Source organism: Kogia breviceps, chromosome 2 (assembly GCF_026419965.1).
Source record: "Kogia breviceps isolate mKogBre1 chromosome 2, mKogBre1 haplotype 1, whole genome shotgun sequence".
Taxonomy (NCBI): domain Eukaryota; kingdom Metazoa; phylum Chordata; class Mammalia; order Artiodactyla; family Physeteridae; genus Kogia; species Kogia breviceps.
In genome coordinates this window covers 176659074-176673838 of record NC_081311.1, presented here as the reverse complement: position 1 = coordinate 176673838, position 14765 = coordinate 176659074, and the positions used below count along the sequence as shown (strand labels likewise).

Sequence of the window (14765 nt, the reverse complement as noted above, 5' to 3'; positions counted from 1 at the left end):
CTTTCAAAAATGAAATAATTAGAATGACCCAGCAAATGTGTTCAGAGTGGGAGATATGTACAAACACTGTTCCCAAAATTTAGCTTTCAAAAAACTCTGGAAAAAAACACTAACCCACAAGAAGCTAATTTAGAAATATTAACCATAATATGCTTAGAGAATATTAAAACAGAAAAGATTCTTATCTTTTATTATTCCCACAAATATGACTCTGGATGTTTAGTTCCATTTCTTTAAAGTGACCTAAGAGAAGCATGGACTCAATAATTCAACGATAAACCAATAGTAGTGAAGAAGCAGTTTGGTTATTTGGCTGGAATTAAAAGTGACTTGAGGTTATATTTTTAATGAACTGGATCCATATTTTTATGGAATCATGCCTATTAATACATGAAAATTTAAATTCATTATCTTTACTGTGGTAAATAAGTCAGTTTTCAATCAAGTGATCTATTTTTTAAATTTCTTTTTTAAGTTTAAGTGCAGCATAATGGTTTGATTTACATGTATTATAAAATGATTACCACAATAGCTAACATCTGTCATCTCATATAGACACAGTAAAAAGAAGAGAAAAAATTATGAAAGAAAAAAAAATTCTCCTTTGGTGAGAACGCTTAGGATTTATACTCTTAACAATGTCTCTATATATCATACAGCAATGTTAACTATGGTCATCATATTGTACATTACATCCTAATGATCTATTTTTAAAGTTATCTTTTGGTAAATAAGCTTCAGACTATTATCTAGAGTTCTGAAAAATTTCTATTCTAGGTATAAAGCAGTGAAAGTTATAAAAATATCTGTTGCTATTCATATATCAGAGGAAATATTGTGTCAAATATTTGAATAAGTAACATGACTAAAATTATACCCTTTTAAATGTCTATAAATGAAAAAGATACTATGAGTAAAATTATGATTCTGTCATTACAGAACTTATAAAAGGCCAGGGCAGACTGTACCATGAGCAGATACAGAGAAATGAATCCTAAATATCTTCAGAGACTCAATTCACTTCCATCAGTCTCACTTTACACTCTCATATGTTGAGCTGTTCCATGGAGTAAAGATGCTATTGTCTAAAGAAAGTAGAAATTAAATACCACTTACTTGTAGGGTATATCATTATACATTATTTTAGTGTTCCCTTGTCTTCCAAGTGCTTACATTTCAGAAATATCACCTATTCCTCCAACATTCCTTGAGATGAGATATTGAAGTTGAAACCAACAAAGGTTTTCTCAAAACCAACTTTCTGATAGCCTCAGAAATTTGGGAAAGCTTATACCGAGTCTCAGAACTAGAACTTATTTTTGATGTGTTTATATACAAAGAGCAAAGAAAAATACCCTGAAATTACTGGGAAAATATTAATCTTCATAGGTGTGTTCCTCCTGTATTTACATATTTTGTTGATTCCAGAACCCTGATACATCCTTTTTATTCATGGAATGACCAATTCATCCAGCTCTGCTGTTTAATATGTGCACACATTATTTAAGTTCTCTGAGTCACAATTTCCTCATCTCTAAAATGGTACCACATTCATAAAAAGGGGAGTTCAAGTATATAAGGTCCAGAACCTGGCACATAATAGATGCTTAATAAATGCAGGGGGTGGGGGGAAGATGATGAAAAGCTGGAGGGAACTGTTTGTTCATTCCTCAACTCAGCAAACATCCGTTGCATACTCACTCAGTGCTAGGCTCTGTGCTGGTGCTGGAGGTATAAAGGAGAATGTAACAGATGAAGCAGCCACTGTCCTCATGGAGCCTACATATGGCAGACCTGAATTATAACCCATTTCTGGTCAATTCCATTGGGTTTCAGCATCTATGTTCCTTATGGAGGCATCAACAGCTATGCTGTGTCACCAGTTGCATTCTTACTTAGTATTTTGACACTAACAATGTTCTGTGTTTATATTTCTAATGGAGATGGAACCTTTGCTCATCTTACAGAGCTTTCTAACTTGTAAATGTCTCAGGACCAGTTTCTTTCAAAACTGCCCTATATCCAAGGCTTCTTTATCAAGTGTGATGTTAATATGACTAAATGAAAATTATTACCAGAAAGATTACTTTTTCAGTTTCCTGCTGAGAAATTTGGAGAATATGATAATTGCTATTTGATAAAGAATTTGAAATTTCTATTATGGCATCAAACGGATGCTCTTTATGATTCTTAAAAAGAACAGTCCATTAGGAAAGCATGTGTATAACATAATGAACATTTAAGAACAGCTTAGAATTTTGGTGAATGTGAAATATGCACAATATGCTGGTAGTGATGATATTTACAAATAACTACAAGCAAACTGTTCTGATAATAATGTTTATTAATATCATATTTATACATTAATATTATATACATATACATTAATATTAACATATAAAACTCAAATGAACTAAGAATTAGTCTTATGGCAGAGAAATAAACAAGCGATTCTTTGTGTAATACTTCCAACTCCATGTCAGGGTAGTTGAATACCAAGAACGGGTTACCATTTCTACATGATGAAGAGGCATGCTGAAGTCCGTACCACCAGTCAGAGCACAAATAACTAAGGAAGTTCTTGGGCTGCCAGAGCCAACCACTGTATTGTGAGGGACCACTGTAGACTTGGAAAACTATGGAAACCCATAAGATACACACAAGTCTCTCACTAACAGAATAAGAAGTGTTTTGTGTGGTGCTCTACAGTGAGTACCAATGTTGTCTTTTGTTAAAGTATGCAGGTGTCTCAGTGGTACACCATGCAGCCACCCACGGGTGAACCACTGACAGAACCTTGCCTGCAAGGTTTCTTTCATCATGTGTATTTCATCCTGCTGCTAAACATCTTGAATATATTGGCTTTTGAAGTTTCTTCCTGCCTCCCTTTTGAGGGTAGGCAAAACTAGATGTCATGTGAAAAATTGAGCAACTCTACACTGTTCTGCTTTCAGGCCCGGATATTTGTATAGTGTAGGTGGCATGGCAATTTTATTTACTTTTTCAAATATATGGACTTTCCATGAAATAAATAATATCTCTCTTAAGAGCCCTATCCCTTCTTTAAATAGGCTATTTGTTTTTCATCCCTTTATTCCTCATATTGCATTCAATCACTTATAGCAAGTACTATCTTTCCTTAAGTTAAATATATGACCCTCCTTCCTTGATATGGTAGTGATAGAAAACTTTTCCATAATGTATTTCACTCCTCTGGGTGTTCCTATTGAAACAGGTGATGCCCTCACTTCTTCTCACATATCTCATTTTCTTATCAGTGACTTTCATATGGGTTGCTAGTATGAATATATATATACTGGCATATATGTAATTCAACAAATCTTAAATGCCTATCATGTCAGGAACTGTCTGAGGCACTGAGACCATAGTGTTCATTCTGCTCTCTTGAAAGTACATTGAAATATAAAGAAAGAGACTGTAAAAGCAAATAGAAGCTAATTATTGCACTTCACCACTGTCTCATGCTCATCTTCAATATTTTAAAAATCATGATTGCATCTTCCTCTTTTCTAAAACTTTTCTGCATTCCTTAAGAGTTATTGAAATATAAAGTTAAGCTTTTAGAATATGTCATGCTAGTTAATTGGTCAGTATATATTTTATTATAACTTTGATTTTGCCATTTTTTTGAAACAAAATGTTCATTATGTAAATGAATCTAATTCTGCTCATGTATGCATTCAGTAGATATTGTTAAGTATCTGCCAGGAAGATTCTAGGTGCTAGGGACATATTAGGGTACACAATAGCCAAATGAATACTGTCTTTGTGCATCTGATGTTCCAGGGAGTGGGGCAAACCATAAGCAAGTAAATAGGAAAATAGAATATGAAATGTCAGGGATTTGTGTATGTATGTGTGTGGTTTTAGATTGATTAGACCATGACGACATCACTGAGAAGAACATTTGAGAAAAGACATGAAGGAAATAAGGAAGTTAGACATATAATTTTCTGGAAAATAGCCCATGCAAAGGGAACAAGTGCAAACAAATTTCCTGAGGTAGAAACATTCCTGGCAGATTGGAGGAGCACCAGAGTCCTATGTGACTCTGGTCACATAAAGGTACAGAATGATGAGGACCAGAGTAGCAAGAGATGAAATCAGAAGATAAGAGAAGCCTGTTCATCTAGGGCTTTCTAGGTATTAGTGAGGACTTCGAATTTCACTCTGAGTTAAAAGAACAGCCATTGCAGTGTTATATACAGAGAAATTAAATGAGATGGCCGCCATCTTGATAGGATTTATCTGGCTTCTATGTTGACATTGGACTACAGAGGAAGAGGGTAGGACTAAAGCAGGGACACCATTAATCAAATAATCTAGGTGAGAGATGACATGATAGCTTGGATCAGGCTGGTAGTAATAGAGGGGTTGACAAGTAGTTATCACTTAGATTATTTTTGAAGGTGAATTCAACAGAAGGATATGCTGTGTTAGAGAAAGACAGTTTTCAAGTATGATACAAATGACTATGACCTGAGAAACAAGAAGAATGGTGTTGCTATTAACATGTGCAAAGAATTGGTGCATCACCTGGTTTGGAGGAGGTTATCAGGAGTCCAGATTTGGGCACATAACACTTGAGAGACCCATTAGACTTACAAGTAGAAATGTTAGGTAGGGAGTTGGATAAAGGGATCTAGATTCATGGGAGTGGTCCAAACTGGGGCTACAAATTTGGAAATCATTAGTTTTAGGTGATGTTTAAAACCATGAGACAGTATAAGATAACTTAGGGAATGAATATAAGCAAAAAGAAAAAAGTCCAAATTCTCAGCACCAGGGAATTCCAAATTAGGAGGTTGGAGAGAGAAAGAAGAACCAGTAAAACAGAGTAAGCAGGAGCTGTCTGAAAGCTAGAAGGAAAACTGTTCTAGTTAAAATTTTCAAGAGGGAGAGAAAGATAAACTTTGTCAGCGCTGCTGATGGGACAAATACGATGAGAACTAAGAAGCAACCAATAGATGTATCAGTATGGAAATTACTTTGGCCATGGGAATGGAAGATGACAAGCCTGTATCTTTAGCATGATATATAGGTTTCCCTTTAAGATATAAATGATGTTTGTGAATATAATTTTGTAAACTGTAAGGTGCTGTTCAAATTTATTATTATTACAGTATATTAATTAAAATCTATTCCAGTTTAGATTATTCACAAGCTACTTTTTTTCTGATTATTTTTAGAACTTAGTGCATTTTAATAAAAATGATTTCAAATGTTAATGTCCATCTCCATGTGATACTTTATCTTCATTGGCTCCTGGAACGCACTGTCCTGTGCCGAATTGAAAGGACAATGTATTTTGTTTCTAGTTTATATTAGAGAGATTCAAATATCAGACAAAGTGTAACAGTGAAATTCAGAGGTTATGGGAAGGTTAATGCTATTTAGGCAGATGGCGAATTGAAAATTCAACCTGTTGTCACAATAGTGAATAGGTGAAGAAACTTTGGTGATGCAAATAGGAGAAAAATGAATAGAGGTCTCTTTCACATATATATCCACAAATTGGTTATTAACAGCTCTCTCATAGTAGAAATAGTTATTCTTCACAAAAGACTTATTTTTACATTCTCATTCATCAGTCATTACAAGGACCAATATTTTAGTTATATTCAGTATATCTTTAACAATTATTTTGATATATTTTTCAAGGCATCAATGGTTTAAGCATTGAATCTAAAGAAAAATTGTTGTATTGAGTATAATTTCTAATTTATTGTTATATACATTATTTTGTCAGGAATAGATTCCATAGTGCTTATTAATCCTAGGCCAATAAATATTGTTTCTGTCAAGAAACTAAATTTAAATCATATTCTCTTTGATTAGCATTTCCTTTCCATTTTTGCTGATATATTTCATAGCCTGTCTCTCAAATCAAGTACTTGGGTATTCTAACTTGTTCAAGATTGTATTCTAACCAATATGATTTTTCAATTGCTTAAAGCAATGTGATATTTAAAATTTCTGTAAAACCAGGTATGTCCCAATGCTTTGAGATTTTTTTCTCTTGTTTTAAAGAATGCCATAAATTTTGGCCATGTGCCCTATTAGAAAACAAGGTTTGTTTTCTAGAGCAGTTTCCAGTGATATGCATAGTGAATCCTGGTGTACGTGAGATGACTGTCAGACGAACAGTTGCCCTCTGAAAGCAGCCAATTAAATAACACACAGGTTTGGAGCTGTTACTTGAAAATACCGCTTGCTTATCTAAACTAGTAAATGATTGAAGACATAACAAACACCTTTCAAATAGGAGTCATGCAAGCGTCTTTCAAAATTTCAGAAAATCAATAAGTGGCAAGTAGATAATTATTCTGAAAAGTCTTCTTCCTCATGTAGATTCTTCAAAACACATTTTTAAGAGAAGGGCAGCTGCCTAGGGAACTGAGGTTATGGGCTGGATATGTACTATCGAAACAGTGTCAAGTCAAGGAGAAATGATGATGCTATATTTTTTAATCTTGCAAATTAAAAAAATAGTGAAACTTTATTTGGTAGGCTTGTTCACTGCTCCAACATTCTGTAGTCTTAGAACTTCATTCTGACTTGTTTCAGAACCAAGCAAACACCTTCTAGTGATTTTGTTAGCAGCATTTCTAGTAGTACTCAAAACAGGATTGTCACAAAGGCAGCATGAAATTTATTATTGTTTTCCTACTTTCCCAATAATAACATGTGTATATATGTCTGCATATACATAAGTACCTTTTTATATATACATATACAAATATACATGCATTTATATATGCAAGCTATATACATACACATAAACAGATGCACAAACACATGTACATACATATATAGGCAAATTAGCTTTCTTGTTACTCAGTAATAAAGTCATTAAATGCTATGAATTCCATAAGTTATTTTTCTGACATTAAGGTATATCTAAAAATATTTTATCCAGCTAGGCACATGAATAAATAAATTTGAATGCAAATTGAATTAATTTCATTTATATTCTATAAATTTGTGTTTCCTTTAACAGAAATTGACTTTTTAATATTCCAAAGAGTATACGTATAATACATTTCTATCTAAAATGGCCTAGGGCTTCCCTGGTGGCGCAGTGGTTGAGAATCCGCCTGCCGATGCAGGAGACACGGGTTCGTTCCCTGGTCCGGGAAGATCCCACATGCCGCGGAGCGACTAAGCCCGTGAGCCATGGCCGCTGAGCCTGTGCGTCCGGAGCCTGTGCTCCGCAACGGGAGAGGCCACAACAGTGAGAGGCCCGCATACCGCCAAAAAAAAAATAATAAAAAAATAAAATGGCCTAAAAATATGCAAAGTGAGGTTATGTTCATTCTAAACACATTCCTTCTTGAAATTGAACCAAAATATTCCCAAATTGCTTTAGAATGTATTAAAACAATTATGTTAAATGTAAACTGAATAACTGTGGCTTTGTGCTTAGTATATTACATATTACAATATACAATGTATAGCATTTGCTAATATCAATTTTTGTATAATTAAAATTTTGCTATGCTAAACATGAAGTTGAACAAATATTTATTGAGCCCCAATTATATACTGTAGTATATATATTATATATATATTATATAATATATACTGTAGTATATACTACATATGTGTAGTTTCAGGGAAAATGGAACAGCTAGGGAACAGAACAGTGGTGGGAAATACATTAACCAAGTTTTTCCACAAATAATTAATTACCACTGGGAAAGTGCTGCATTGGAAGTGTATAGGGTACTGTGAGCTATCTATGGAACTCTACTCGTCTGGGACAACTGTGGGCTTCATTGTAGAAATGACACTTAATTGGTGAGAAGTAAAGGAAGCTCTTCCTCATGCCAGGACTTCCTACAAACAACATCCTCCCTTCCGGGGGACACAGCACCATAACTTCCTGCCCCATCTTAACTACCACCCTTCACCCAAGCATACACACATTCCAGCCACTGGTTATTTTTCAGAGTTACTTAATAGCTGAACCATATGAGCAATGTCTTAGAAATTGCTTTTTTTGTTGAAAGACAAGTTAGAAAAGCTTTCAGTGCTTCTGGCAAAAAGTTATGGTGGCTTGGATGAAGGTGGGTATGGAGGTGGAGAGAAGTGGATAGGTTTAGGCAGTATTTAGAAACAAAACTGAGATGATAAAATTGAACTTTAATAGAAGAAGTAATGAACTTGTCCAAGTCACACATTAAGAAGCTTCTATACACTTGAGTTCTTGGAGACTGAATAACTTTTAGGGGTAGAGAGAGGGACAGGTAAAGGATGAGTTCCAGGTTCTGGCATAAGCAGCTAGATGAATGATGACACCATTTACCACTACAGGGAAAATAGAGTAGCAACAGGTTTATGGGGGATCACAGGGGGTTCCACATTTGACATGTGATGTTTGAGGTGTCAATGGGACTTGAAAGTAAAGGAGGATATATCCTTCTGGGCTAGAGATTAAAAATTATGGGTCTTTAGTATAGAGATGGAAAATAAAGCTTTATGAGTAAACACGATTATCTGGGGAGTGAATGTTGAAAAAAATAATGGATATGGATTAAGGCAGTGGTTCTCAAACTTTAGCATATGTTGGATTTATCTAGAGGGCTTGTGTTGGGTTTGGTCTCATCTCCAGAGTTTCTGATTCAGTATGTCTGGGGCACTTGTGTGTGGAAGCCAGCTCTTCATGAGTTTTCAAACTCTGATTATGCATCCTTTCCCCACACCATGTTGGAAGAAGTATGGCTGGTAGCTTGAAATGGACCATGTTGGGAATGTTTACATTATGGAAATCAGCGAATGCTCTAAAATAGGCCTTTATTTTCAGAAAGCTGGTTTACCAACACATCACAGGTCAGAGTGAGGCCTGAGAATTTACATTTTTAGCAAATTCCCAGAAAATACTAATGCCATTGGAGACTACATTTTAAAAAACATCAGATTAAGGGTACATTTTATAAAGCTTGAAACACTTCCGATTTCTTAAGCCAGTTAAACAATCTTAAGCTTTTGAACAGCAGAGCTTCTCCAAAATGTGATTATATCTTAAGATTTAACTGTAATGTTGAGAGGTATATAAAATGCATATGTCATAGGACTATCACCCATAGAATATTGACTTTCCATGGTTATATAGCTTGAATATATATATATGAATATATATAGCTTGAATAAGATAATATAATCATAAACTGCCTTACAAAGTTATGTTTTTAACTTGATATTTCATTTTGTTTTAGTTGCTCAGAATTACAAATGACTTTTTTTAAATTTTATGCCATGGAAAAATTATTTCTTAAGAAATTTTTAATAAGATTTTTCTCCTGATACATGAGTAGTAAATTTAGCCAGGCCAAATGTTAATTGTTAATTTCAAGTTTAAGCAAAGGAATGGGGTGGTGGAAAAAATATATTTTATTATTGTGTCCATTCAATATATTAAATTGGGCATTCTTTTGCCCTCAATTAGCTTTCTATCTAAAAGAGAAAATAAACATTTGCTTTAAAGATGTTGGGAGTATAACAATATGAAAAATATGTTATGAATAATTGAGGGAGAAATTTCGATTACTGTAGAAATTTGAAGAAAAGTATTCAAAGTGAACACTAGGGAGAGCTGGTTGATAAACTCTCAAATGACCTTGTGGTTTGGCAATGATTACTCAGAATCTAGCCTGTGATTCCACCTCACTGGGCAGACTTAAATTAACCAAAGGCATTAATGATATATAAAGCTTGAGTGCCAATTATTAATTTACAAAACCTCACATCAGGTAGCTTGGAGAGCTAGTGTCTGAATGATTAGTAATTCTCTTGACGGAGATAGATTATTTGGAAAGTCAGATCTTAGTCATTAAATCATCTTTATGGAACAGGTATCAGAACCAAAGAAACCAGTTGGATGTGTAGAATAAGTAGTGTATTTTATTAGAACAGCTTGTTTTCCTTTTTTTATTTCTAACATCATGATTATTATTAGTTACTAGTTATTGAATATGATCTATGTGTCAGTTACGACTCAGGATACAGGTCGCAGTATGAACACACATTAAGAGCATGGGCTCTGATGTCCAATAATCTGGTTTTGCGTGTGTGTATGTGTGTTTTGCTACTTCTTAGAGTAGCAGGCTGCAAAGTTGTTGAACACCATTTTTTTTTTTAAACTACTTTAGTAGAATCCGTCTCATAGGGTTTTTATAGTGATTAAATGACAGTACACATGTAAAGTGCTTAGAATAGTGCCAGGAACATAATAAATCTTTACTATTAGTTAGACTATTACTGTATTATCTCATTTAATCCTCACAACAAGCTTTATTACTATAGCAATTATTAGCTAAATTTTACAGGTAAGAGGATGAAACTCATGAAAGCAGTATTGTACAAGGTTTTAGTGGAAGTGGTAGAGCCAGCGTTTGAATTTTGCTCTGTATAAATCTGAAGCGTGAGCATTACCAACAGAGTCAAAATAACTGAATTTATTAGCTAAGACATCTTCCCTCAAAGGTGCTTACGTGGATATTGTCAATGTTTTCATTGGAACTCTACTTTTTCTAGGCTCCCAAGCCAATCCAACCCTCTGAATGACACTCTCTAACTATGATTGTATATCTTATTCACTTACAAACAACTCTTTTATTTTCCTTAAGACGAATTTCCACATCTTTGCTGTGACGTATTATGCCCTGAATTAGCCGCTGAATGACAGTCTTCTTCATGCTCTTGATGGAATACATATTGGAGGATCCTCAGTACCAACACAACAATAACAATGTATTAGTACAAATACTCTGCAATTCTCCCTGCCTCAAGGGCTGAATCCTCAGGCTTTAATATTATCATTATCATTAAATATTTATCAAGTTCCTACTGTGTACATGATCCAAATGAGGCATTACTAAAAGAGTTAGAAATGATGCAGGGGAATGAAAACAAAACAAAAAATATGTTTCTACAACCAATTAACATTTTAAATTTATTCATTGATCTCATTTATGATTTATTTTAAAAACTCAATAATTTGAAAGCCTATTTTACTTTCTAAAGACTTTATTTTTAATTTACAGTATAATCACCATTCCTAGGACCCTTATAATTTATTATTTATAATGTGATATAATTGCTAAACCTTGCACAATTTCTTAAGCATAGTAGGTGTTTAATAAATATTTAATGATATATGTTTTTATAATTAGAGTGGAGTTCTAAAACATAATAAATTGATAACCTACATATTTTTTTAAATGCATTAACCTCTCACGAGTAGTTTCAAGGAATGTTGATTTTATTGAAATGAATTGTGGTGACGTTCTTTTGGCATCCTATTACAATTGAACAATCCTCAATTTCAGGCAGGAAATATTGACTCCCATCCTGATTCTGCCCTGATTCTTCCAATTTGTCTCTCCAGACCTCCTTTCTTCATCTATAAAATAAAAGAATCAAATTTAATCCTCTTCAAGACTTGGTCTAGTTCTAACCTTTGGTTTTATTTTAAAAGATTTGAAAGAAAAAATTCTCCAGAGCAAATTACCACTAAACTGTAAGATCACTTCTGCAGAATCAGTCTTTGATAAATTTTCCCTTTCATGTGAACACTTTATGTCCTAGAAGTATAAACATTATTACCTGATGATTTAAGAGACTTCACAAATTCCACAGGAGATCCTAAAATAGACAGCATCACATTAGAATAGCAGCAGAGCCTGTGGTGAATATGGATTTAACAATGTGGAGCCTCATCTTTCCAATAGCACACATTAAATGAACAATTCCTGAAATACGGTACAGTTTTTAATTCTTAAATCTGTACACAACTGTGGCAAATATATGTTCTTATATGTGATTATGTAATTGCTTTCTAGATGACAAACAACTAACATAAAAAATGTTTCTTTCTTGCCCTGTGTTTTGCAGAGCTGAGTGTCAATTAGGGGTAAAACGGGAAGGGGGTGGGGGTAAGAGAAAGTGCAGATTGCCTTCAGCACACTTTTCTGTCTCCTTTCAGTTATATACACTGTCATGTCACAAACCATAGTCACCAAGACTTATTCACTTCTTTGCGTTGGTGTACATCCTCCAACCTGGGCCCACCTCTTCATCCCTTCCTACCTCCTGAAGGTCTTTCTCTAGGCTGCCCGTGATTTACAACAGGTCAATTAGATAAACTAATTACCAGTTTACTTTTAACTCAATCATTCATTCATTAAGTATTCGTTTCTTTTGAGTTTCTACTAGAGGTGAAATGCCTTAACAGGTACTGGGTTTCAACAAGAAACAGCCACCCCTGTCTTCATGGAACTCATGATCTAGTGGAGGAGATAGGCTATCAAGGAAGTGAAGGACTAAACTTAAACCTTGTTGGAATGGTTTCAAGTACAGACTTAAGCTAATTAAACTCACTTTTTTTAAAAGTGGCTGCTCTAGTAACTCTATGGAGAATGTGTTAAAAGGAGTAAGAACTCTATAAAAGAGATGAGAGTAGCTTAGACTGAACTGGTGGCAAGGGGGGCTGGATTGGAGTAAAGGGATTCAGAATATGGAAACAGGTCGTTGAGTTAAAATTGACAAATTTGATGTGAGCAATAATAGCAAAGGAGGAATCAAGGATAAATGCCCTATTTCTGACATGACACGGAAGGTATCATATTGCTGAGGCGATTGGCTAGAGTTGTTATTTATTTATTTATTTAATATTCTATGGAGGGCATTTTAGTAAGTATCATTGAGATTATGACAGTATTTAAGAATTTAAAAACTGTTAGTTTATAAGCTCTCCAGAGTTGTGTAACTAAAGAAAAGATTTGTACATAAAAGAAACGATAATGGTTTTCCAGGATTTTAAAACAGAAATGACATGAAAGACCAGACCAAATTTAATTTCTTTAAGGTGTGGGAAGAAAGTATGCCAGATAACCTCTATGTTCTCGATGGCACTTATTACATGGTTTTACCAGTCACAATTTTTTGAAAGTCAAAACCTTATATATCTTAATCACTATTTATGTATCCTGGATGTGACATATAGCTGGTATTTAAAATATATTTGCTAAAAAAATAAAATATATTTGCTGAACAAAGTAATGAATGGATGAATAAATTAGTACTGTATAGTTTTCTTTCATATGCCATTTGTCATACTGTATTTGTGTATATATTTTTAAATTGTTATTGCCTAGCTAGTATGTTCCATGAGTCCTGGGCTGCTTTTGTTTTCCAGTGTACCTTCAGTGACTAGCACAGCTCCTGAGATAGTGAATACATGTGTTGAAATATAAATCAATAATTATGCATATTCATGTTTCTCTTCAATTTTACAAGTAACGAGGTCTTTGTAAAATAACATCAGTAATAGCCAACATTGAGTATTGTTCAAGGTGCTCTACATGTTTAATTAATATAATCCTCTCAGCAGTGCTTTGAGGTTGTATTATTATTATCCCAAATTTGCAGTTGAAGAAACTGAGTCACAAAGAGTTAAATCAACTGCCCAGAGTCATGTACCTATTAAGTAACAGAGCTAGGATTCAAACCCAGACACTCTGGCTCCCCAAATTCAGCTCATTACCACCATATTAAACTCTTTTATGGTAGACATAATGAGATGTTGCAGTTAGAAAACATTTTTATTATCCACTTATTCTTATTATAGAATTAATGAAACAATAAGCAGGCAGCTGTGATGGAAAGAATCGTATTCAGAAATCATTATCAATTCTGGTTTCAGATAAAGTTCGCTCAAATTGATGAAATATCTTGTTCATTCTTGGGGCTTGACTTATTTCCTTCCTGAACCAAAATATGTTCTACCTGGAAAATGCAAAACATTAGTTTTTGTTTCTTTCCAACCATAAAGTCTACTACATTGGGGAGATAAATATTTACTTCTAAAGCAATCTGATTAAAAAGCAAATTGGAGAATCAAAGCTACAATTAGCCATATAGACAGGACTGCTTAATTCAAAGAGCAGAGTGAATAAGATGGAATGGAATAGAAGAGTGTTTGATTTGATTAATCCCATTAGTACAGGTTTACGTGCTCTCACCTTTTCACTCCGCAGTATCTGTGGTTTCATTTCCCTAATAATCTACTTCTGTAAGGAAAATTTCTGACATTTCATCATTTGCAAGATAAAGACAGACTTTTTTTTGATAGAAATTTTGAATCATTTACATAAATTTACTTCTTTTTAGCAGTAACTTTCAAGTCAGTTGTTTTCTTAACCTTAAATTCAGTTGGCTAAAAAAAAGCAAAAAACAAAAAAAAAGTTTGTAACTTTTTGTAGTACTTCATTGTGTTGCTTAGCCTGACAATTTTTATTTTTCCATAAAAATGACTGCTTTTAACTGAGAATTTGACCTCTTAAAGCACATGTGAGGTTTTGTGTTATACTTCCGCTAAACACAATGTTATTCTTCAATTATTTTAATTTAAGAAATATTTATTCATAATTTATTACTGCCAGGTACCCTTTCAGTCATTGGCAATAACTCTACCCTTACGGAGCTTAAAATCTAATGAAGTGATACATACATGAATATATAAATAAAGAGAATTATCAATAGTGATAAGTGTCATGACAAAAATAAAATAGGGTGATGTGACATGGAGTAACTAAGGGGCTTGGGGAATGTGGGAGACTGGATACAATGCTCAGAATAGTTCCTATGTATCTCAGGTATGGCCAGTGATAACTCTGAGTGTGGGAGGTGGGCGTGCAGGGGGAGGGAACAATTACATAGTTGGGTTTGTTTAGTTATTCATA

General features: G+C 34.0%; 1 protein-coding gene across 9 annotated transcripts in view; it reads left to right on the top strand.

The window, feature by feature from the left end:
- The window catches only part of ERBB4 (erb-b2 receptor tyrosine kinase 4), a 1132189-nt gene that overhangs the window by 1007531 nt on the left and 109893 nt on the right, over positions 1-14765 (top strand). The window lies entirely within an intron of this gene.